We start from the raw sequence: 25932 nt of genomic DNA, 5'->3' as shown, positions 1-25932 counted from the left end.
TTTGAGCTACGATTTTTTAAAATTATTATGTTAAGAAATGTTGCTCATTACTCCAATACGACTAGACTATCTTGCGTCTCCATTGCTACATAGCTGACATAGTCACATAATCCATATCAATTTTCTGCCTCTGCTAGTATAGGCTTGTTTATTCAAAGTGAATACTTCAACAAGTAACATACACACTTGGAAATTACTATTTTTACACGAGACGTAAATCATGGAACGTCAACAAACATGGCATGTAAAATTAAGTGTCCTGAAACTAAAACATATGCAACTCGACGAAAAGTGCGTTTGATTGAATTGATTTTCTCGTTCTTTTCAACTGATTCTTATGTCAATAGGGCCGCTTGCATGTGTCGGTCTCAGGGCACTGAAATTTACATGTCTTTTTCGTAGTGTGTAGATAGAGCACATGCTAAAATCATACATGGAAAACTTGGTAGGTAAGGTGTTCGTTCTTAGGTACAATGCATGGTGGTAAATTTAAGGATGAACTTGTGAAACGATTCTCGTTCTCGGAAGAAGAACATTCTGTGAAACTTTGAAAGTAATTTTAAGTATGTTTTATAGTCTTATTTAGTCTTATTTATTAAAATAAAAAAAATAAAACAAATTAATAAATTTTATTTCAAACCTGCCATGTGCATAGTTGGAAACCATAAGATTGTCTTATCAAAGCATTGATTCTAGTCCAAAAGGATATCGATATGGAGTTCTAAATAGTCCGTGAAAGATTTACTACCCAAACATTATATAAAAAAAACTACAAGAGACAGCCCTATAGGGTTGTACGCAATGGTGACGTAGGACTACGTGCTCTTATATATTAATCATTTTTTTTATGTTAATTGCAGCAGGATCTTGTGTTTTGTGTAGGAATAGGAATTTGAGAGGGGTTCTCTCTGTTTATGCTTTTCAGTATGACGCGCTTGACATAGATGGCCCACAGCGACTCACGAAGAGCTGCTGATTCCGATCAATTGCGAGATGTGGCTTCTTCCTCCTTCTATGAATGCTCATGTGGGCTGCAGCTCGCTGCTTGCATGCAGCCTTTCGTTGTGTACTGGAGATCAATGTTCAACGTCACGTGCCGAAAGCACTGCTGCTGCTATTGATGCCGACGACCGGACACCACCACACACAGTGATTAGAACTGAATATAGAAATCACAGACGTAGTCCTACGTCAAAATATTCTATTTGAATCCCTATGCTACGAATCACTGTGGTAATTATTATTTACACATAACCCAAAAGCAATGAATAAATTTGATTCAAGTTTCTATGAATTCTATGAGTCTAGGATAAGAAATTGAAATAAGCAAGTAATGTAACCATGTTACATTCGATATGTAACAATGGAGACGCAGGGTAATCTAGTCGTATTGGAGTAATGAGCGAAATTTCTAAACATGATAGTTTAAAAAAATCCTAACTCAAAAACGAAGAAAAATACATCGCTGATTTTTTTTATGTTGTGTAAAAAAGCCTAAATTTTCAAAGAAAAATATAAAAACGTGTTACGCCCATTGTCAACAAACCATGAAAACAAATACAATCAAAGTTCTTCTATACAAAACTCAAATTTTTAAAACATTTTATATTTTTTTCTGAAAAGTATTTCTAGTAACCTTTCATTTGATATTTTGGTCATTCAAACCACTGTTATGTTAATTATATTAAGCTATGATTTAAAAAAATGTCATTTAGGGAAGAAAAGAAAAATAATTGATGAATTTTTTACTGAAACTAGCTAAGAGTGTTATGTTTACGTTGGCAGAATTTCATTACAATCTGTCAAGTGGTTATCGACCCTGTAAAGGCCAAGAAGGTGTTGAGTCTGTCCAAGCGTCGGCTGAGACTTTCAATCCGCAGTTCGGCAAAGAAGGCGGATGCTTCCATCTGGATTGTCCAAAAAACGATGGTCCGGAAGACACCGAACCGGAAAGACAAACAAAACCCGGTGGCCAAAACCCGCACCAGTAAGCTGTACAGGGAGCGGCTGACGAAACCGAGGTGCGTCGTGATGGACGACAAGACATACATCAAGGCGGAAACAAAACAGTTGCCGGGGCAGGAGTTTTCCGTTGCCGCATCACGGTTGGCCGTTTCTGAGGATGTAAGGAAGAAGAAGTTGAGCAAATTTGCGACAAGATGAGTAGCCGTACATCACGACGGGTATCATCAACGGGAAAATATACCGGGACGAGTGCCTCCAGAAGCGTCTCCTGCCCTTCCTGCGGTCTCACGGAGGAGAGACACTGTTTTGACCGGATTTGGCATCCTGCCACTACGCGCAGCTGATGGTAGACTGGTACAGAGACAACAATGTTGTTTTTGTACCAAAAGACGTCAACTCACCGAACTCGCCGGAACTTCGCCCGATTGAGATGTTTTGCGCCATCATGAAGGCCAGAATTCGTAAAATACCTTAGGTGTTGGAGGACGAGTTAGCTTTGAAGAAACAGTGGGTTCAAGCATCAAAAGAAGTCGGCCCCACCATTGCCCAAAACCGAAGACAACAAATCAAGAAGACTGGCAACTTTGCCAGAATCCAAGCGACAGATACAATGGCGTTGCGCTTGAGTGAAGGTGGAAGCAACGCATAGAAAAATGAGCAAATACACAAACCCTTCTCCAGAGGATGTAATCTTTGATATCAAATTCGTTTGAAACATTTACCTTTGAGCGGTAGATGACGTGATTGTACCTGTCTCAAAGCTTTTGTATGAGAAAATGAAAGAGTTGCCAGTCTTCTTGATTTGTTGTCTTCGCCAAAACCTTAGAGTGGTGCCAAGGTGCGGGCATTCAGATATGGAGCGGAGATCTAATAAAGCAATGAAGTAGGAACCTGACCATAATGTTTTCTTTATTCCCTGAAAGTTTGAAGAAAATCCGACATAAAATTAATTTTTGGTGACCATTTTGTGTGTCTCACTTTTTTCGAGTACAGTCTCTATTTATGACACTTAACTTTATAGCACTATTCAAATAAAACAGCTGATTTTTTTTTTTTTTTTTTTTCCTTTGGTTTGTTTTTTTCCGTCGATCTTGTTTTCCGTGCTGAGCACCAATGCTACCGACGTGCCAGGAAGGCAGCTCCCACACCTGGACCCTACCTATCGACCCATCAACTCATGAACCGGGGACCAACGGCTTTAATTCCTATCCGAAGGAAGGCGTGATCAGAGATGTTATGCCTCAGAACATCCCGGCGGCGCCGACTAGGATTGAACCCAGGCCTGCTGGGGTGAGAGGTAATCACGCTTACCACTACACCACCGGCACCGTTAAAAACAGCTGATTAATGTTATCTACTCTATTTTCCAGGAGTTCATGTTCTAGTCATGATTTTCTATATTTTCAAGATATTTGCATCAATAAAAAACTGTTGGCCCAATGTCACGCCGTATTACGGTAATTGTTCTATCTCCAAGTTGCAAATATTTGAATTTAATCATTTCCTACACAGCAGAAAATTAATTTTGATATCACATCGAACTGGATGCACTTCAATCGTGTCAAAAATATGGTGTAATATGACTTGCCAAAAAGGACAAAATTATCATTAATACAGTGCATGAGCTGACATTACGCTGCTATTACTGCATTTGTTTATTTTTGTGGCCATAAAAATAACATGAAATTTTCGACTCTTGGATGTCATATTAAAATTTATTTTTGCTGTTATACAACCAGAAATGCTTTTAATACCCCTAGGAACAAGGAACACACAAGGATTAATCAGCGTTTTATTGTAAGAGAAAAGTAAGTGAGTAACACACAGATTGAAATGTTCCGATCTCATAAAACTGAGTCGATTGGTATATGACACTTGACTCTCCGGACCATTGATTAAAAATATATTTTCAAGGAATATTATAGCCTTTCGGTACACCTTGGTGCACGATAAAGGCAAAAAATGTTCGGATTAACTAACCGTCCAGTATTTATTACATTAAGTATGTAGAAGATGCTGAATAGAAAATATTTAAGTTTAAAAGTTTTTAATCTTGTTATTTCCGAAATATTTTTTTTAATGTAAATAATTACTAATTTGATTGTTTAATTACTTAATTTGAATTGTTGTTTGGAAATTGACTCCGTCTATTCGACCAATGATCGAAACTGGCTATGCAATGGTGGCAAAGCGCTAGCAAACCTGATTGCTAATGGGACGCCAATTATCATTAATTATCGTCCATTGTCCGCTAAAGGTACACACTCGGATATTTATGGAAAGAAATCCGTTTGTTTTGATGTGAATGACCTATTGTCTCGACGACGACGACGACGACGACGACGAGCCCAAAATCAAAACAGTCCGTTTCCTCACTAATTATCAACCTGCCCAACCTTGTTTTGATCCCGCTGAAACAAAACACTCAGGAGAAAGAGTGGAAATAATCATGAATATTAAAGCACTGCACAATTGTTCGGTGGTGTGATTTTTCCTAGAAGGGTCTACCACTTGCAATGTTTATATTTTATGGAAATGCTTTCATGGAATTCCATTACAATAGAGCAACCTGCATGGCAGGTGTGCATGTCGACAAAAATTTTCACATTCCAAAATCTACTGGGTATTGTCATAATTCATCGGTTGAATAAATATTCAGCTTCTTTGAAATCCGGGATCTAGCTTTGAAAGCCCCCATCTAATAAATTGGCAACCGATCGATTCCTACTTCTTTCTCTCCATGCACTCGTTTGAAAGCTAAGATAATCGGCTTTTTAAAAGCGGTAGAAATTTGTTTACATTACCAAACTACGATTTGCCTATTGATCCGGTCCGAAATTAGATACAGGTGAATTCGGCCGGAATTGATTTCCATATCGATAAACGAAAAATGTGGGACAACGGAGTCGGTTCTAAATTTGGTTGAAAATGATCGCACGCTGAGCTAGACACTAACGAGTACCGCAATATATCATCTTGAATCGATTGTTAAGTAACTCACCGCAAGGACAGCCATCTGCCAAAACTGTCTTTCCTCATTACGCATGCGATTCTTCAACGCTTCCACACGCTTGTAAACCATAAACGCCCTAATTAGTTTGTTTACACCCGAACCATAAAAAGGAGATCTGCGGAGAAAGGTCCAAAACAGAAATTCTCCAGAAAACAGACGTTAACCAGTGAACGGGCACACACTCCATCATTCCGTTGAACACAAAAGTAGGTAAGGTACTACTCCCTACCGCACGCACGCACGCTTCTGGTATGTAGCTCCTGGGCCAGCAGGCAATGGTCGATATCACCAGCAAACATCTTTTATGCTTTACATATTTTACTGTTGACTCGCTGGATTGCACTGGTGGTACAAGTTTATTTTCGTCCGCCAACATATGTCATATGCAGTCACAACGTTTGTCGTCGTCGTCTTCGTCATCCTCATGTTCCTTTAGATCTGGTCTGCATCAACACTAGCAACAGCAGCGCAAGGCAGTAATTCTTCCTTCTCCGGTGTAGAGCTATATGGTTTGTGTATTTTTGCATGCTTCGGCGGCCAGCAGCTATTCGCTCTAACGCTCTTGTTTACGACCATAAATATCCTCAAGTGAGTCACCACACCATCAGCGAATGTCCCATCAACCCAGGCTAGGTGCACGGTAGTTCTGCGCTCTTGAGAGTGCGTGGTTTTCGCTTCTCTCGGCCCAGAATCCCAGAAGGGTGAGTGGATGAAATATTATTAAATTGTCTAGTCTTTTGTCAGCGCTAGAAAAATTGACTACAGAATGCCTTCCAGCCATTGTGGAAATCCAGCATTGTTTGGAGAAATGTTATGCAGTTCTGCGAAGGCAATATCGATTGTACGCTATAAATAGATCTTGTAACCAGCTTCCGGCATGCATGTTTGTTTGTTGATACTTGAAACTGGAGACAGTATTGTAAAAGCAGGGTAAAGGATATCTCTGACGAAGAACAGCTATGTTCGTAACGAGATCATAAATCAAGAACAATGTCCATACAAAACGGGACAAAACTTTTCCTTTCACCTTCAGGACACGCACAGTTTTCAACGCCAGCATCACCATCGCCATGACACCCTTTTGACCGTTATTCCTACTGATTTATCGATTTCCTGGCTTGTCGTTACTTAATACACCTCCGACGACGTTCAGCTCGATCGCACTCACTGATAACGACAAAACGGACCCAGACGCGATGACAAGTTGTAGCGGTGAAACCTGTGTATAGGACCTCATCGTCCTGTGACTCCGGACAAAATGAAATCAACGGCTGCTGCCGAGATCAGACAGATTCATCTTCCGATAACTGGCGGTTGACATGTTGAAAGTTACACATGATTCAACACACGGAGCTGTACATAAACCGCCCAACCACCGCACGATGTGCGTACAAATTAATCAATCACTGCTCCATGCCACCTTCTCCTCGCCAGGGACAAGTGGACAACATTACTTTGAGCACCGGGGTAGTTAGTAATTGTCGGACTTCGCGTTGTTCCCTCTTGCGGTTCTTCTTTGGTCATAAGGCAGAGAAGAACTTTAGCGATGATACGAACCGGTTCAACCATGACATGCCGGATGAACGAGAGTACTTTTTGGGTGCCGCGAAACAAGTGCGCTTCAACATTTAATGTTGGAAGCCTGTTCAGCCGGAAACAAAGGCGAACCCTGCCGAAAATCAATAAGGTGTGAAGTACATGATGAGGAGTTAATTTATTAATAAACCCGTGGCCGACCAGCCAGCGGTCCGTCCGTGATGGGATCGATGGATGCGTTGTTCCTTGAAACGAGTGCTTATATGCTAATTATGGCGTCTGCTAGTACTGCCGTCACCGCCGTCGTTGTTGTGCTATCAGACTACGCCGTGTGTGATTTCTGGGAATCAGATTTGGTTACGACTGGGAACTGGGAATGGTTAAAATGGGCAGTTTTTTTTTTTTTTTGCAACTTCGTCGTACGGTTTACTCCAGCAAAACAATGCTTTGATGATGATCTGGTGGTTGGAATAGACACGTATCATCGCTTTATAAGGAATTCGTTTATTGCTGTTGATAATTCGACATGAAACATGGTAATGCTTATTTTCAGATTTGATTAAAACCTTCATTATTCAACTTATTATACGATCCTATTCTGTACGTCATCATCATTGTTAAAGCATGGTCCACTACGAATCTGGGCGCAAGAAATCAGATCTTTCTTTTTTGGATTGGTTTGACCAAATAAAAATGTTAAGTAGTCAAATTGTAGCCTTTTTATGTACTTTCATTTAAAAAATGTTCGAAAATTATTCCACTACTTTTATTGAAAGCGAAAATATTTTATTTTGGAAACTCTTCTGCCACAACTGAAGATCTACTGCCAGATCATCAGCTTCCGGTCGTATTTCTCGGCTTTGCCATTTTTTCTGGGTTTTTTTTTTTGCGTTCACTAATTTTAACGTTGTCTGGTATTTTGTAACTGACCACTTCGGATTTTCGACAAATGTGGAAAATAAATTTCCTTCTCTCGTTTTCCGAGGAAATTTAGCGAACTTAAAGAATATTTCGGTATCCTTGAAGGAAAGCCAAAGGTCATTTCTAGACCGCTTTGTAGGGTTGCTAATTTTCTCGGGAATCAACTTCCCGGGAGTCAGGAAATAAAAATAAGATTTCCCAGAATCCCTTGAAAATAAAGATAAGAGTTAACAATTTGTAAGTGTTGCTTTTAGCCAAAATGAATGGAAGGCACCCTGCTTATAATTTATAGAACGGCCTAAGCACTCTTATAATAGTCTTAAAAACAACAACTCAACAATAATCTCGACGGTTCAAAATGGTCCTTAAAATACCGAACATAGGTCAACTAAGTCAATACGGCTAAGTTTCAGACGTTACACACCAAAAAATTCTGAATTTTACTGGCGATGTAAACATCCATGCATGCAAACATTTATACATGTAAACTTCCTTTTCACGTAAACTAGCAGCTTGTAAGAAATGTTGCAAACAAAAGTGGACAGTTGCATACAATATATGAAATATAGCATGACATGTCTCATAAATTTACACATTCTTTAATCTAAACTTGTATGATATATGACGCTCCATTTATGTGCATCATAGTAACGGAAATTTACACTACTTTTTTTTTTAGCTGTGTACATACTGGCTATAAAATGCCAAAATTACAATTAAATCCCCAAAAAATGAAGACCAATAGGTTGCCATTATTTAGATTATCATAATTTTGAACTCAGATAAATTTTGCAAGACATTTAAAAAACATATAATCAACATTTCTGAATTTCTGCAATGCACCTGACTTCAGCCTGCGACCCTTGGATTGAGAAATGGTCGCTTAGACTGATTGCACATATCAATAAGATGCTACTCCGTGATGGATTAGAATCAATAAAATTGCTTATACTAAATGGAGCCATGAGTTACCATCCATTCTAACTGTACACATTTCAGTGGCTCCATGTATTAAATATGACGAATGGAGCCAGCCTTGAAATCAGGTGGCCGTGATGAAGGAATATTAAAGTGATCATTGATGTTTTGGAGATGTTTGTTTACCTCTGCATCCCCACAATGGTCACCGGAAGGGAGATTATGCTAGTAAGTAGTATGCATAGCAAAAGGATTCACCTTGCTATGTAATACCATAACAGCCACAGTTCGAAAAAGTAGTGTAAATTTCTGTTGAATATGATGCACATAAATGGAGCGTCACATATCATATAAGTTTACATTATAAATCATGTAAAGTTCTGAGACATTTCATGCAATGCAGCAAATATTGTATACAAAAGCCCATCTTTGTAAACAACTTTGTTTACAAGTTGCCCGGTTGTGTGAAATTAAATACAAGTTTACGTGGATGAATGTTTACATCACAATTAAAATTCAGAATTTTTACTTGTGAGATTTGATAATGTGTTTTTCAAAATTCACGCAAATAAGATTTGAAATGTGCAAGGCCTGAACTGCAATCCTATCAGTAGTGAAAGGGGACCTAAGATTAAACCCACAATCACCTTTACACTAAGTAAAAACTATCACCACTAGGCCACCGTGCCCCTTACATCACAACTAACCATTGAGTACCGTCATCAAATGGAACTCAAGTGTGCCGTTTTCACAATACTCGATATAGACAAGTGCACGCACAACATTGTCCTCTCCCCGACAGTAAACTCTTTTCCACCACCACAGCACCTGTACGCGGTAATTCGGTAATGAAAACCAGTTTCGTAGTTCTATGGTTTGAAATGCAAATAAGTGCTACAACGAAAGATGTTATTTAGGTTATGTAATTGTAAATTGTTCGAAATAATTACTTAAAGTTTATTTTCTTGAGTCAATAGTATTTCAATTGTTAGTCAATGCTAATCAGTTGTAATCTTCAGAACACACGAAGGAGCATAAATAATGCTGGATTGACAATTAATAGACGGCCCGAAAAGTTGTAGATCATATTTTCTAATATGAGAAAGAGACGGTTAATGTTATTTGGATGATTTAAAACACAGATATTTTATGAATATGCAAACGAACAAAAAGAAACAGTTGTAAACAACAAAACAAAAATTAGATCTTGTTCGTAAAATAGTCAGAAAATCATGGTTAAGAGAAGCTGGTCCTGAAATTTACCGAAGACGGCTGAACTATTGTTAGTTTATTAGCAAAGTAACAAATACATTTCCAGCCCACATACAACTTAATTCAATTGGTTAACTTCCACTATATGAAATACGTTTGTGATTGCCGTGTGATCTAATGTAAAGCAATTTAGATTTGTACTGGTCGGCAACTAATTAATTCAAATTATTAGGAGTATGAGAGTACATTAAAGCTAGATAGTACTCTAGATAGAGCAAGCATGAAGTTTGGAAAGACGGGAAATACGAGAGAGCAGGACCATATGGATATGCATTGAACACACAAAAGATCTTTTGTCGCGCTACTAGACGTGTCTGTGTCAAAGTACATATTACTAATGTAAGCTGTACTATAGACCGTTTAGGTGTAGATCAGTGGGTTTAGCCTCACTGGCCTATTATCAATCTGCTAGTGGATCCAGATCAATGTAGCGTACAAAAAGTTGATTTTCAATTTAAAATTTGTGACTTTTTTAAAACTTATGACTTATTACCGAAAATTCCGGTATTTTAAGCCATGTTAAACCGGTTTCCGTAATGGGTTTAGGGCTGGTATAACGGTTTTTGGTAACGATATTACTGGTGTTGAAACCCCTAGTAGCAAGTAGAGTAACTCCTTGCATTGCATACTGCAATTTATATTTAATCCAAAGGCAAATTCACAGGCAAGCAGAAAGAAAATGTCCCTCCCTAATGCAGTAGGAAAATAAAACATCAAATTTTTTTTATGCTACTAAATGTACACAAATTTTTCTGAGTTTCAGTTAAGCACAATTAAATTTTCTAGAAAATTACATTATTCGACTTTTGAAAAAGTTAAAGATTATACTAAGGGATTTTGTAGAAACATTGAGATTGAATTAAAAATTGAGATCCAGGGCAAGAATATTAAATACTGATGCTGCTGGATTTTGAATATTTTCCCACGATCTCATATTTAGGATAGGATCCAAGATTTTTGCCTCCAGGAAATTGTCAAGGCTCTTCAACTAGGCTGAACTTAGTGGATGAAATTTTAAGACAATCATGATTGAAGAGAACTTATGGGGAATTTATGAAAGTAATATTAAGAACTCCGTGGAGAGCCCCGAGGTAGTTCTGGAAAGAATTCAAGGGTAATGATATTATTTTCATGAACTTTGTAATGAGAACTTCGGCTGCATTTATTGTAGTTTTTATAGGGTAGTTATAAGTAAAATTACATGGTCTTTCTCAGAATAATTCTATGGGGATTGAGAGGACAATTTTAAAGAGATTTCTAAAGGAAACTCTGAGGAGAATATTAAAAGAACACTGCAAAGAATTCTGAGAATAATTCCAATGTGGTTATTATGACAATTCCAATGGAATACTGAATACACTCCCAAGAAATTCAGAATTATGATATGAAATTCAATAGAATTGTGATTAGAATTTCAAGGGAATCTGAATCTGAAGATATTTCGACGAATAGTTCTAATCTTCAATCAAATCAAACGGTAAGGGGAGAATTATTTGGGAATTCTGAGAAGAATTTCAAAGAAACAGCAGCAGTCTTAGTTATGAATATAATTCGAACATATATCCGACATAGGTAGAACATCTGAGTATTTTTCTGAGGATTATTTTTTTTTCTTGATATGTTTTCCGTCGATCTTGTTTTCGAGCTGAACACCAGTGCTACCGACGCCAGGGAGGCAGCTGCCACACCTAGACCCTACCTTTTGACCCATCAACTCATGAACCGGGGACCAACGACTTTACTTCCCGGAAGGCGTGATCAAAGATATTATGCTGCACCGACTGGGATTGAACCCAGGCCTGCTGGGTGAGAGGTAATCACGCTTACCACTACACCACCGACGCCTCTGGTTGTGAGGAGTGATCTAGAATAATTCCAATTGGAGTTAGCCAAAACAAAAATCCAACTGGATTTCAAAGAAATTATAACGGAATGTTGAGGAAGTAAATCCAAGAATAATTCAAAAAAAAAATTGATTCACATTCCAAAGGGTTTTCTTAAGCTTCAAAAAAAATTCCGACATAAAATCCAAACACATCCTTTCATTTAATAAAAAATAAACTTATAAGAATTCAAATGGAATTTAAATCTGATGAATTGTCATTCGAAATCGAACATCAAATAAAAAGAAATTACTGTATGTCAATTTTAAAAGAGAATATTAAAGAACTCCTGGGAGTAGTTTTGAAAGAAAACATAGGAAATGCTGAAGATAATTTTTATAAACTTTACAAAACAAATATCAATTAACCTCTTGGAGCATTTTTAGGAAACTTTGATACAATTACGATTAGATTTCTTAAGAATTCTTTGAAAATGCTAAGGATAGTTCCTAGAAAATTTATATGCGTTTCCAAATAATTCCTAGGAAATTCTGAAAAATATTTATAGAAATTTACGAAAAACCAGAGAGCATTTCAAGAATACTCTTGAACACATTTGAAAAAAGTCTTCGAAAATTGATAATCTATTGAAAGAGAATTCATGAAAAACAACTGTGGCTACTGGGATTGGTTTTTTTTTATATTAATTTATTTGTACAGGCTCAATCGAATAAACTTTACAGAGCCGAGTTATCATTTGCATTATACATGAATAATGTCTTAAATCTAGAGTTAAAGGAATTGAACCGATTACTCGCGGTCGTCTCGAGGTTAGTGGAGATTTACAATTTTTTGGGTGGGGAAAGGGAGAAGGGGGTTTGAAATATGATTTATTATACAAATATTTAATTATTCCTAAAACATGAACTTATTTCTATTCATCTTGAAAACAAACATTAAAAAAAAACTACACCCACAATACACAAACTAAACACAAGGTTAATCAAACTTACAATCTAAGGTTAGTATTCTTAAAGTAATCTGGGATTGGCTTGAAGAGTACCAAAAAGGAAGCTTGACAAAAGAAATGCTCGTTCGATTCGTACCGTTATTAAAAGTTGCCCTGTGCTAATGTTCAACTTCTCTATACATTTTTCACGCTGCCATACTCTAACGGAACTATCAATTATATACTTCGGTCACCTTATACATAACAAATTTCATCTCAAGCCTACCCCAAGCTCCTCCCCTCCTCCTATCCTTCGACAAAGTACCCCTTTAACTACTAGGCAAGCGAATTTTGTTAAAAACAATGAACAATTAATCATTGGCTCCGTAAAGCTTTGATTTGGGATTAATTTTGGGTCTTCCAAATGAACGAACTAGATAAAAAAAAAACCTTAAGTGTGATACTGTCATCCGTTTAGTATCTCCCTCAACTACAATTTCACATTACATCCAATGTCTTCGTTGAACGAAGAGTTGAACAGAAAAAGACAACTGAACGTGCCGTACTGATTCTGAGCGTAGTAGGAAGTAAGAAAGATTCTTCAGTGCATTTTTTTTATCATGCAAAGTGATTTCCGATAACGGTAGTGTACATTATTTTTAATAATAGTCTGGTAGGGATATGGAGAAAAGTATTATTTTTTAGCAGATAAACATGAAAGAACCAGGTTTATGGATAATATCTGAAAAACAGACCAGCTGATTATATATCTAGGCCAAGAACAGTCAGAGTCACTCACTGATTCCTGATCTTTTTCGTTCAGTAATGCTTTTAATCAGCTTTGCGCTCAGCAGAGCATGTTTTTCACATTCTGTCACTTTCTCGCTTGTTTCGTTCTACTGTTGACAGTTTTAAGTCAAAGTGTGGAAGATTTTACACTCATATACTGCGGTAATATACCTAACTATCCTATGTTCTATGCAAGCCGTAAGTATTGTGGAACATTTACGACTAGAACGGCAGTATAGCAGTCGTTCAAAATCCGAAAACGGCTATTTTCATGCCGCAACGAATTTTCCCATGTGGCTGCAGGAATCCCTCGAATTTCTCGGCTGTCTTCAAACCAATTGAGCTGACTGTGTGCATGTGATTAGTGTCTACCAGGCATGGAAAACCATTTACATTCATTTCATGCATTCATTTACATTTATTTGCCTCTAACTATTTTCATCAACACAATTCCGTAAAATGATGTATGAAGCCTTTGTAGGTTTTGATATTAGCTACAACTGTCAATAACTCAAAACTGTATCTATTATGCATGATGAACAAGAGTGAACAGAACCCACAATTGTTTTTCATTAAATGTAAATTACATTCACTTAAAACAATGACAAGTTCTGCCCGCTCACCTATTTTCATTCTTCATTCTTCGCGAATAGCGATCAAAAAATTGCTGGTTATGACTCTTGAAAGCAAAATTGGCAGGTTTTATGTGTACGAAATATTTTTTACATCCTTTTAATATACAAATACATCATAACATTATAACATCTTATGAATAATGAATGGAAGTCACTCTGATTTCCAACTATTGATAAACAACAGTATCAACTAAATATAAATACTCAGTGTCACATGCTACACTTCTTCGACATCATTTCAGGCAACATTTCCCTTCCAACCACTTATTCATCAATCAATTTTAAGCCATTAGTAAGAATTAATTAAATTACTTAAAATTAAACGATACCACAGCCTGCAACTCGTAAATCACCGTTTAATCCTACGAAAAAATCTCCAGTTCCAATATCTACACATGGGAACGTAAAGCCTAATATCTCCAAAGCAAGCCAAAGCCAAATCGGTCAACATAGAACAACGCCCTGCAGATAGATAACATTGCAAGCCCATCAATCTTCGATTCGCCCAACATAATAGCCCAATATAAACAGAAGCGAAAAACGCCCGAATCATCAGGGTAGGTCCTGGTCGGTGCCAAATACCAACAGCACACCACTATGTATCGCAACCTAATAAATCCCCAATTTAATTTCCTCTATTCTTCCCATATGTTCGTGAACATCGATGGCAAGAAGCCATGTTTAGCTACTGCCAGCTACTGTATGAAAACGAACACGCATCGTCCCCGATTGTTGTGGTTTCTTCCGATGATTCCTTTTGAGCGCTGCCATGGATGACAGACTTCATCAAAATCGGAAGGAAATTGATTAAACTCACCACCTCATAACCATCATCACTCGTCATCGTGCATCCACTCTGCGAGCGATAATCAAGGGAAGACCCTCATCATCCGGAGTTCAATATCGCCGCAGCAGTGTAATAACAACAACAGTATCCGTTCATACCCTGCTACATGGACAGCGTGTGTTCGTGAGTGTGGGATTTTTATTGATCGCCCAAGCTGAATAGATAACCAATTATGTTCGATCGGAATCGAGATTGTCTAATAGCATATGGGTAGAAACGGCATACGGATGCACTAATTCAATTTGAAATACCTCGTTTTCTTTCGCTACGGAAGACTAAGCAATTGTGAGTTTGATTGAATTTTCCATGCAGCGGATCTGGACAGAAGGGGAAAAGCCATGGAAAATCTCGTTTTCTATACCGGTAATCCAATATGGGACGCCTCTTTCTTTTCTTCTATGGAATATGAGTAATCTTGACCATTTATTCATAGTGCTTATTCTCTTCGCAGCTCCTTTCCAAACAACAATAATTCAACGCACTGGGTGGATCTACGTGATTCGTTTCTTCTCCACAACTCGGAGATTCTCGGCTCAATATTTACATTTATAAATAGATCTCTCTAATCTTTTAGCATTCTCGTTTTCATTCCTTTGAGAAACTCACTTTTCTTCGGTCGATGATTCGTTTCAGTCACTGCAATCCACATACACAGACACACTGAATTCGCAGGTCGGCACAATTGAAACCGATTTTGAATACCGTAGTGCGCACTTTTTTTTATGCTGATTGGAACAGTAAATCGAACCGGCTATAAATCGCGAGCACTGACACTGAAAATCCTACAAAATCCACGAGCTGCAATCGCGTGTGTTCACTCGCCAATACAAGCTCTCCGCAGCTCCCAAGGCCCGTGTCCGTTGTCCGTAACAACAATACAACGTGCCCTTCTAGAACTCAGAAATGTTCCCTTTCGCGTGCGTTCGCATTTTGCGTAGGCCGAACTACACGTCGCACTCCAGGGGTGTCCTTCCGGAACTACTATAGTAGGTACTCTTCGCGGACGAACCACAATAACACGCGCGCGTACTTGTACCGAGTATGTTTTGGTGCGGTTGTTCACTTGTCAAAAGCTCACGATGTACTAAAACAAACTCTCTTGCCGCATCGCATCGCAAGTGCCGCGCCGCAGCTGAATCAAATTTCAATTTTTCTTCCTTCTTTTCGATCGCATGTTGGTCCTACCACCACCGCATCGCGCGCTCACGTCACCCTCCGCACTCAGACGATTCTCAGAGGCAGGCTCCTACATGTGCGCGGCGCACACAGACCCGGCCGCCACGGTCATCCGCAAATGAACCCTTGCTTGCTGCCTTGTTTGCTCCGGCATAACACTTGCCGCCGTGTGCCACCCAATGTGCCTCAAAAAATGCTCCCACGAAGCATAGAACTGCACCCGGCTCCATTGCTGTTGTTGTTATTCTATTGGCGCACTTATGCTCACCGACTTGCATCGCTGAATGCTGTTGAGAGAGGAGATGAATGCTCACGCTCACGGATCCAACATAAACAAACTTATCGTTTTGGGGTTCATTATTCTACTCACTCTCGAGTTCATTTAATTCAAGAGCGAAGAGTAGGTATACATATGCTTTCCTACATGTTGCAGGCCGACAGCGAAACCAAAACAAACGCCATTGATGCTGAAGGATGAATTGAACCAAAACATGCATCGTATAGGATGAGTAGGTATGAGGGGAGCAATCTACCGGGGCTTCGGGGCTTCAGGAAGATGTTGATGACGCAGTGACGTGATGCGGCTGGTGAGTCATGATTATCGCGAACGCGCCGCAACCCATTGCGAGAGAGGACAGACAGTTTGCTAGATGCTGTAGGTAGGTATGTATATGCGAGGCGGTCAATGCGGTAGGAAATTGGAAGAATTGTTGTCATGGTCGGTGGGGCACATTCAAAGCCGATTAGTTTAGTGGCAATGTATACATATTGTTGTTTTGGTGGTGAAGATCATAGGGTTGCCTGTCAGGAATGACTCGATCAATTTGAACAGTTTGATGGTCTTTGTAAGAATTTAAATGTTTAAAATACAGCCATTCCTGAATGTGAAGTAACTGACTTTTTCACTTCCATCGCCGTTTTCTCGAAACGACCATTGTAGCAAGCAAAGTAACATCATCGGACAGAAGAGACCATCCTCTATCTTTTGGTATTATCGATTTGTATAATTAAGTTGTAGGTAGTTGGCGAGGAATTGATAAAGGGAGTGAAAAAAGTAACTTATGTTATATCGAGGAATGTCTGTATTGACCCACTCCAATACTTCTTCTTCCTCCATGCATTTCAAGCTCATTACTTATCGCATAGTAGCTTATTGCGTACTCTCAATTTTGTGTTCTATATGCTCTTCCACAGTTATTAAGTGAGAGCTTTCGATGTCTGGTATCATTTTTGCATTAGTATAATTGTGTAACAAGTACAATCATACTCTATGTTCAGGGAAGTCGAGAAATTTCCCAACCCAAAAAATGTCTAGACCGTACCGGGAATCGAACCCAGCCTCCCCCAGAATGGTCTTACTTTGTAGCTGCGCCTTTAACTCGGTTTTGAGATTGGAAGCAAGAAAAGGTTCTGACCAGGGTTCCGATGCATGGTCAAATATCAATATCAGTAGCTTGTTTTTCCAGTGAGCTGAGATCCCTATCCCTACTTGTGACAAGGGACAATAGGCAACATAAGCGCGGGCCCAGACTGACGGTCCAAGCTGACAAATCAACATTCTCGATGATTGCTTGCGGTATCCTTGGATTTTAGGATGATTTTCATTTGTTTGGTTGATGATTTATAGTTGCTCGATAGAACGATAGAGTAAATTAAATATGAAGTTTTTATAAATTTAAACGGTTATTATGAATCACACGAGCGGTGAGAATCGGACAACATCAAAGTGTTTTTGGTGGGTGGCATTGTAAGGTGGATCGTGTAGCATCGTCTATTGGTTCTCTGTGTAATTACAGCTGATCTGGCAATAACAGAGTAGCAACCGTGGGCGGTCAATCAAGCTCAAGCTCAAGCTCAAGCTCATTGTAAGGTGGATCGTGAAGTAGACAACGATGACTAGAAGGATGCTGCAAAGCTGATAGTCGAATACCATGGACGAAATATGGTGGATCATGTGTAACGAAGAGAGAAGTCAGTTGATCTGAGCAACGTGAGTCGGCTAGAATGGTGAATGTGGAGATCTATCCTCGTAAAAATTAGCTACACACTTAGAAAAATTAATGTAAATTTAGGTGCTCTGAGAGTGACATATACGAGCGTCAATTTTAACATAAATTTGAGTCATAAAAGAGGCGAAATATCCCAAGCAACAATTTTTGTTTTATTTAAGTATTTAAGCAGTTGATATAACCAAATTATAAAACATTCACTGACGACCACATTGCTTTAACAATCTCCTGAGAACCGCAATACAGGCATGTCATGGCCAATTGGCCCAGTTTTAATGCAGTCATTAAAACTTGATATGCGAACTACTTTAGGAGCATAGGATTTATGTCAGTTTTATCACACTCTAGACGTGATTGTTAAAAATGAAAACATAAAACCTCCTCCAGGTCAGAAAGTTTTAACAGCTTTCTAATGACTACCATAAAACTATATTACAACCGCATAAATCGCTCCTGAAGAAGTTGATAAAACATGATACGCAAAACATTTTGACAACTTTGAAGGTTTTAAGTTGGGGTGTTTGGATATTGAGAAATATTTTATTGTGGTTTTATTCTTTCGATGTTTGATGTGAAATCATGATCCTTGTCAGTTGGTAATAATGGCTGATATTATTGTACATTGAAAATAAGACGACTTTATTATAATTTTAAACCAATCTTTATATGCTTCACAGCATGCCGTGCAATATTTATGGTGATTATTATACCAAACAGGAGCATAAATTTAGTGCGCCATATGAATACTAAAATATAGGGATATTTTTAATTTGTCTGCATTAGCACCATGCATTAAAGAGTCATTCAAAGATTATCTATTTAGTACAAAACTGTTACTACTGTTGAGCAATAACCAGTCACATATTATTTAATTATACATAGATGTATGAAAGTGTTTTATTGCCTATCAATTAAAGCGTAATTATTCATACTGTGTGAAATTTGTTCATACGGCGACATTTTTTTTCGTTATAACTTGCTACTCCTTAAAAATACCTCAATATAACATATTCTCCTAGATTGGAATTCTATAGCATAACATAAACCTAATGGTTGTATCTTAGCATTTCGTAGTCCAAATTGAGAGCGTTAAGTTATATTTAAGCTATATAACTAGCTTGCTGGTTTTATTCGGTACAGCGAATCAAAACAAAACAAAAACCATGACCACCTGTCAAAAAGCCAACATTCCAAGCGATCCTCCTATTTTCGCTTGTAATCAAGATGTAAGAAATGCTTATTGGATCCACTAAAAGCTTTTTCAATACAAGGTTTAAAGCCGTGATGTCAATACTGGCCATCTCCAAACGGATTTAGTGAAACTGTCGGCGTTGCTTTAAGAAGGGTTCGTGGATCTTTCGGAAGTGTATCGGAAAGCCGCTTGTTCAATATTTTTAAGAGCTCCTTCACCGCACTGTGCCTTATGTAGGGATCGTATAACTGTAGCTCCTCCAGGAGTTTCATATTGTCGATCGTCTCATCTTCATCGTGTTCAGAAGCACTGAAGGGGTTTTCATTTCATATATCTGAATAGATTTGTTTTTTATAATGACAAAAAATTTCAGAGTATTTTTTGTTGTAGCAGTATATTTCTTATCTGTGAATCTTAGGCCTCTGATAAAGATGATAGTTGTAATGAAGCTTTAATGAAGGTCTAAGACTGCTTCAAGTTTTATATCGGTCATAAAAAGTGTACCATAAAACATAATTGTATGTTTTGTTTTGGTTTTATTCTTCAGTTATAAGTAGTGATGCAGAACCACCTTACAGCTACCGTTAAAACTATGAAGTCTGAGTTTTAATTTAGTAGTCATAAAACAGTTTTATAGACGACTTGACGGCCTGATTTTATGACAAGCACACAAAACCGTAATACAACCACAGGCTGGAAGGGATGCTATGATAAAACAATGATAAAATAAGAATAAATCTTCCAAGCATTTATATTGTTACTTGGGATATAACTCAATCAAACGTACTTTTCGTCGAGCAACGAACTTTTAACTCTTGGAGCACTTAATATTACATGACATGTTTGTTTACGTCTAATATTTTATTTCAAATACGCATTCCGTCACGTGTAAAATTAGTTATTTCTAAGTGTGTAAGGATAATACAGTGGTGATCGTCGACAGCTCAAGGTCACTAACGCTACACACTTAGAAATAACTTCTTTCACACGAGACGTAATCCATATTGGACGTAAATCATGGAACGTAAACAAACATTTCATGTAAAATTAATAGTGGTGCCGGTGGTGTAGTTGTATGCGTGATTACCTCTCACCCCAGCAGGCTTGGGTTCAATCCCAGTCGGCGCCGCCGGGATGTTCTGAGGCATAACATCTCTGATCATGCCTTCCTTCGGAAGGGAACTAAAGTCGTTGATCCCCGGTTCATGAGTTGATGGGTCGATATGTAGGGTCCAGGTGTGGGTGCTGTCTCCCTGGCGTCAGTAGCATTGGTGCTCAGCACGGAAAACAAGATCGACAGAAAACAAATCAAAGGAAAAAATGTAAAATTAAGTGTTATCAAAGAGTACGTTTGATTGAATTGATTTTCTCGTTTATTTCAACTGATTCGTATGTCAAAAGAACCGCTTACATGTGTCGGTCTCAGCCCAAGTAACATTTTAAGTTTTATGAAATGCTACAAAGCTACTTTAAAACAACATTCATAAAACCCTGGTCAATACTGCTTTGCCATTGATGCATCCACCAAAACCTTATTGATGCTAGAATATGTCTAGTTGGCCTACTCTGGAAAAGGTTCTGAAGGGTATATTTTCAAAGCTCTTCAAGATTGATTTACTGCAAAATGGTTGTACGATGAGATCCATTTCAAAACCGTATTTAAGCTACAATAAAAGCTATTTGGCCAGAATTAAACCATTATCCGAGCCATTTACCCTAGCTGCTTGCTAAGTTCACTACAAAATCAACAATCAAGATAAAAAAGGATTCATAAATACCATCCGATCTTATCAAAATAATTAAAATAAAAACTGATCATATACAAATACTGCCGAATTTCAAATATTATAAAATAGTTCTCATGAAGTGGCCTAGTTTTAGGTGTCATATAAAAATTGATGTGAAATGTATGTGAAAACATCGAAAAACTTGAGTCCGCCCATGGAAAACATCGATTTTACTAATTATTTAACAATAAGAAAAAAATAAATATATTCTTCGGATCGATCATTAAGCTTAGCCGAGATTTTTATTTCTCATGATTTTTGCATTCTAAATATTTTCTCATTGCTAAATTAACTTAAATAAAGTTATATCCAAGGAAATATAGATTGAAAATCGAAGATTGTAAAAAACAAACAAAATAATTGTAATATGGCGGAGGCATAAAAGTTGATTTTCATGTGCCATTTGTGAAAAAGTTATTTTGCTTTCAAGAAATCCTTAACAAATTCATAAGGTTTTGAAATGTCTTTTATGGAGAAAACTTGTAGACTGAATTGTATTTATCTAAAGCCATTTTGCTTAATCCTAACCCGTTCAGATTTATGGCAGCATTTATGGCGGCAATGTTGCCTACAAAATGTTAGACGTCAAAGTTTGTTTATCTTTCGATAGTTGCGCTGTGCAAATCAGCGTTCTTCCAGGCGATTCTCTCCCGATGGCTTGGAAGCAGTTACTCAGAAAGTGTTCCTAACATTTCGCATTTCGCACAGCTGGAACCTCGATCATTCCCGAAAAGATCCCCATCTTCCGGATGGTTCTGGAAGTGCACCATCAAACGATGCAGAAATGTACGGTTGAATGAATTTTTTCCAAGTGATGACCCTTTCACCGAATAAAATCGCAGCTATGGATCGGAAACCAACTAGTGTCCGCTAACTGACAGTTTCAGTGGTTTGCTGTCGGTACTGACGCCAGTTATTCTGATCTTCATCTATTCGCAAGGTCTGGAGAAGGCTGGTCTGTTTTCAGACTGTTTTGACAATGTTTTATGAATTTGAGGACCACGCTCACTTCACTCTTCTCCACCAGATGCTCAGTCGTTGATGGTACCCGTTCCGCCGGACGTGCTGGTTCTTCTAAAGAACTAAATTTTGTTGAAATCGGCTTCCCTTCGGTCGTTAGCATCGCTTGAATATTTCCTCCAACTTCGTTTATCCTTCGAGATATCCTTGTCATAAATTTGGTTTTTATTCACTATGAGGATCCATCCTTAAAGTTCAATTTGTAAACAGAGGAGATTTTATGATACACTTTTAAAAGCCCAAAAGGCAACAATATATGCATAATTTAAAACCAAATGGTTTTATGATTGCTTTTATAATGTTGAACAGGTTTATAGAGTATTTTATCAAGACATTAATAAAAAAATGCTAATGAAGAATATGATTGATTTTTAGAACAGTTTTATGGTGGGATTGAGAACTACTTTAAATTTAATTTTAAAAACAAGACAGGGTTTGACTTCTCTTCAGACTGTAAAAGGTTTTTAAAACAGAGAAAAGACGAACTGCTAAGCATGAACATTTAACACTGTGAAATGCTGTATTTAAACTAAATGGATTATTCATTGCCATTATAAAACCATCATAAATCAGAGTGGATGCCAAATGATTGCAGAATTGTTACTTGGGAGGGAACCGAAATTCACACGACTTTTTCGTAGTGTGTACAACTGAGGTTCCGAACCTTCGTCTGATTTCGGCGTCTAACACACTTAGAAATAACTAATTTTACACGTGACGGAATCCAACTTTGACATAAAAGATGAGACGTAAAAAAAGTAATATTAAGTGCTCCGAGACTGAAAAGTTCATTCATTGCTCGACGAAATGTACGTTTGATTAAGTTATATTTCGCGTCTGTTACGACTTAAATTTATGTCAAAAGTGACGCTTGTATATGTCACCCTCAGAGCACCAAAATTTACATGAATTTTTCTAAGTGTAAATGTACTGCTTACCACCAGTCTTGTAAGCGGTCACGGTAGTCGACACATTTTCTGTGATAATTGACTGCCTTTGCCTCCGACACTTGCAAAGCAAGCTATCATAGTACAGTACCAAACTAAAATGTCGTATGACAGGCTCTGTCATACGACACTGTCGCCGAAGACCGTCACGAATGTATGTATTTTAGTTTTTCTCATAATAAGAGCTGCTGATGGTGTGCTAGTGTGAATTCTGAAAATAGCAAGCAATGATGTCATAGTAATAATATTTCTGATCATAAATGGTTTGATTTACACCAAATTGAGGAATTACAACGACATCACACATGTCATATGATAGCTATTTTGATAATTTTCTTTTAGCTCGAGTGTTATTCTACCGCTCGTGTTGTATGAGAGAGACGACGGTAGAGCATGAGTGTTCGAATACAAACAGACTGTCGCGCACGACAACGAAGCGAGTGTAGTAAAAAATGTCAACTGTTTCAACCCATGCTTACCACTCTCATCCTAAAGGCCGGCGCACAATGCATACGTTTTCGGGTTTTTCGACAAATAATGCACTGTAAAAAAAACCTGAAAACGTATCCATTGTGCGCCGGCCTTAAGAGGAAGAGAAGACAATACGGGGGCGAAAACGAACCACTTTTCTGTCAAACACGAACTAACTTCCGTCTGAATACAACAATACAAAGAGAAAAAAACTGTCAAAACATCAATCATTGTTTTGATCTCTTCAATTTTGGTTGTTTATTTCATGGAGTACTGTGATCTGTGATCATATAATGTTGGCTACAGATTTCCATCAGCTAAGCAGACCCATGTGTTTTTCTCATTAGGAAGACCTCATTTGATTGCTGAGTACCCAACTACCATTTTCAGCTTTATAAGTCATATTTTCCAGCATTGTGCTGTGAAGTAGCTGAAAAAGCTGCAGATACAGCTACAAGCAGAAGCTAGCAAAAAAGTTTTGGAGAGCGTTTACTCACCTTTTTCTCAACCATTATTCAATTTGTCAGTCGCACTGAGTTACAGCAGCCAATAAACGCTAATGTCACTATGCAAATATTAATCAACTTTCAACTTATAGCTGCAAAACATAGCTAATAAAGTGACTATATTACTCATTTGATGGCTTCTACACAATCAACCACTATTGCTGAATAACATAAACATCAAAAGTGCTTTTTCAACAACTAAACAACCTGTACTCAGCTAGTAAACTGTGTCAGCGCTACTTTGAAAGCATTTTTACAGTCAACTATGGATTTATTTTTAGACGTGTGCAGTTTTACAGCTTTACTCTGCTCTTTTACAAAGCTAAATTAACAATTTCAAGAAAGTGATTCATGTGCACTATTATAAAGCCTCTACTCAGCGATCTTGCTGTAGAAGGTCATATAGATTTGATTATATCAGTTCAAAGTGTTGGCGTAGCGAAGTTGGTAGTGTCAAGGTTTGCCAATGCGGTCGTCTTGAGTTCGAGTCCAGGTTCCAGTGCAGGTAAGAATTTGGTGGTGTGCTTATAGGTAACTAATTTTGAGTACCTTGATTAAGCAGTTTATAAAATCAATAAATTCCTCCATCAAATAAAGTAAACAATATTTAACCCGGCTTCAAGATAAAGCTGTGTAGTGATTATTGGATGGAAGAGGTTGAATAAGCGCCTTTCAAGTTCACAGACAACTAAACAGCAGAATAACAGCTGTAAAGAAGCTTAAATGAATATGCAATAAGAGCTTGTCACAACCGTGTCATATAAAATTAATTTATTTTCATTTCGTCAAGCCAGTGTAGACTACATACAATGATTATTACAATGTTTACTTACATACTATGCATTAATTCTATTCTGTTTTAGCTTAGTTTGTATTTGCTGCTTGGACATAGTGATGTCAATAGTTCCGCAATGCAAATTATATAGGCGCATCATTCGATTGATTGGGCTATTTTTTGCATAGTTTGTTCTGTACGATGTTTCTGAAAATAAATTCCGTGTTCTAAGATATCGACAAGGTGTGTAAAAATTTAATTGTGCGAGAATTTCTGCCGAATCTATGCGCATTGAAATAATGTCGTTGATGAAGAAAAGCATTGCAAATTGGCGGCGCTCCTTAAGTGTTTGTATATTGATGAGCATGCAGCGCGCTTCATAAGATGGTAATGGAAATGCAGTCCAATTCAATTTACGTAAAGCATATAAAAGGAATTGTTTTTGGACAGATTCTATGCGTTCTTCGTGAATGGAAATGTATGGATTCCATACTAGGTGGCAGTATTCCAGAATTGGCCTTACATATGTGGTATATAAAAGCTTAATAGTGTATGGGTCTTCGAAATTATGACTGAACCTTTTGATGAAGCCTAGCATTCTGTTTGCTTTACTAATGATAGTATTATAATGTTCTATAAAAGTTAGTTTGGAGTCTAGGATTACACCTAGATCTCTTACAATTTTGCTTTTTTCTACTATTTGGTTGCCTAATGATATTTCAATATGCGGTGTTTCAATTTTTCTGCTAAATGCTATTGCAGTACATTTTTTTTACGTTCAGTTTAAGTAGACTTTTACTACACCAGGTGTGGAATATATTGATTTCATTCTGGAATTCTTCTGCATCGCTAGAATTACTTATTTCTATAAAGAGCTTCATGTCGTCTGCATATACAAGCAATTTTATTTTTTTAAGTATGTAGGAAATGTCGTTTATGTACAAAATAAAAAGAAGTGGGCCTAAATGAGAACCCTGGGGTACCCCAGAGGTAACTGAAATTGGTTCTGAAAGTTTATTTTGAAAGCGAACTATTTGTTTACGATGTGTTAGGTATGATTGAAGCCAATTCAAAAGTCCAGGCTCCATTCCTATTTTCTGCAATTTGATGATTAATAATGGTATGTCGATGCGGTCAAATGCTTTACTGAAGTCGGTGTATAGCGCTTCAACGTGCTTGTCACTGTCCAACGCTTTAATAATGAAAGATACATATTCTAGAAGATTAGAGGTAGTTGAGCGACCTTTAAAAAAGCCGTGCTGTTTACTTGTAATTAGATTTTTCACCTGCTGAAAAATATTGCCGTTTACGATTGATTCAAAAAGTTTTGGAATGCAAGAAATAATAGCAATTCCACGATAATTTCGAATGTCTGATTTTG

At 37.7% G+C, this 25932-nt stretch overlaps 2 protein-coding genes across 2 annotated transcripts in view; one reads left to right on the top strand and one right to left on the bottom strand.

Annotated features, from left to right (window-relative positions):
* LOC135708017 (ninjurin-2-like) overlaps positions 1-12846 on the top strand; it is a 379282-nt gene extending 366436 nt beyond the window's left edge. The window contains exon 4 of the mRNA XM_065229956.1: positions 12835-12846. The gene's annotated coding sequence lies outside the window, so the exon portion shown is untranslated. The remainder of the gene's footprint in view (positions 1-12834) is intronic.
* Fak (protein tyrosine kinase 2 Fak) overlaps positions 1-15754 on the bottom strand; it is a 330869-nt gene extending 315115 nt beyond the window's left edge. The window contains exon 1 of the mRNA XM_065229902.1: positions 15275-15754. The gene's annotated coding sequence lies outside the window, so the exon portion shown is untranslated. The remainder of the gene's footprint in view (positions 1-15274) is intronic.
* Positions 15755-25932: the final 10178 nt, after the last annotated feature.

This window comes from Ochlerotatus camptorhynchus, unplaced genomic scaffold, assembly GCF_037179485.1.
Source record: "Ochlerotatus camptorhynchus isolate MF236.1 unplaced genomic scaffold, CSIRO-AGI_Acam_v1.1 ptg000324l, whole genome shotgun sequence".
NCBI lineage: Eukaryota > Metazoa > Arthropoda > Insecta > Diptera > Culicidae > Ochlerotatus > Ochlerotatus camptorhynchus.
The sequence above is the reverse complement of the archived record's forward strand: the minus strand, read 5'-3'. Positions and strand labels throughout refer to the sequence as shown.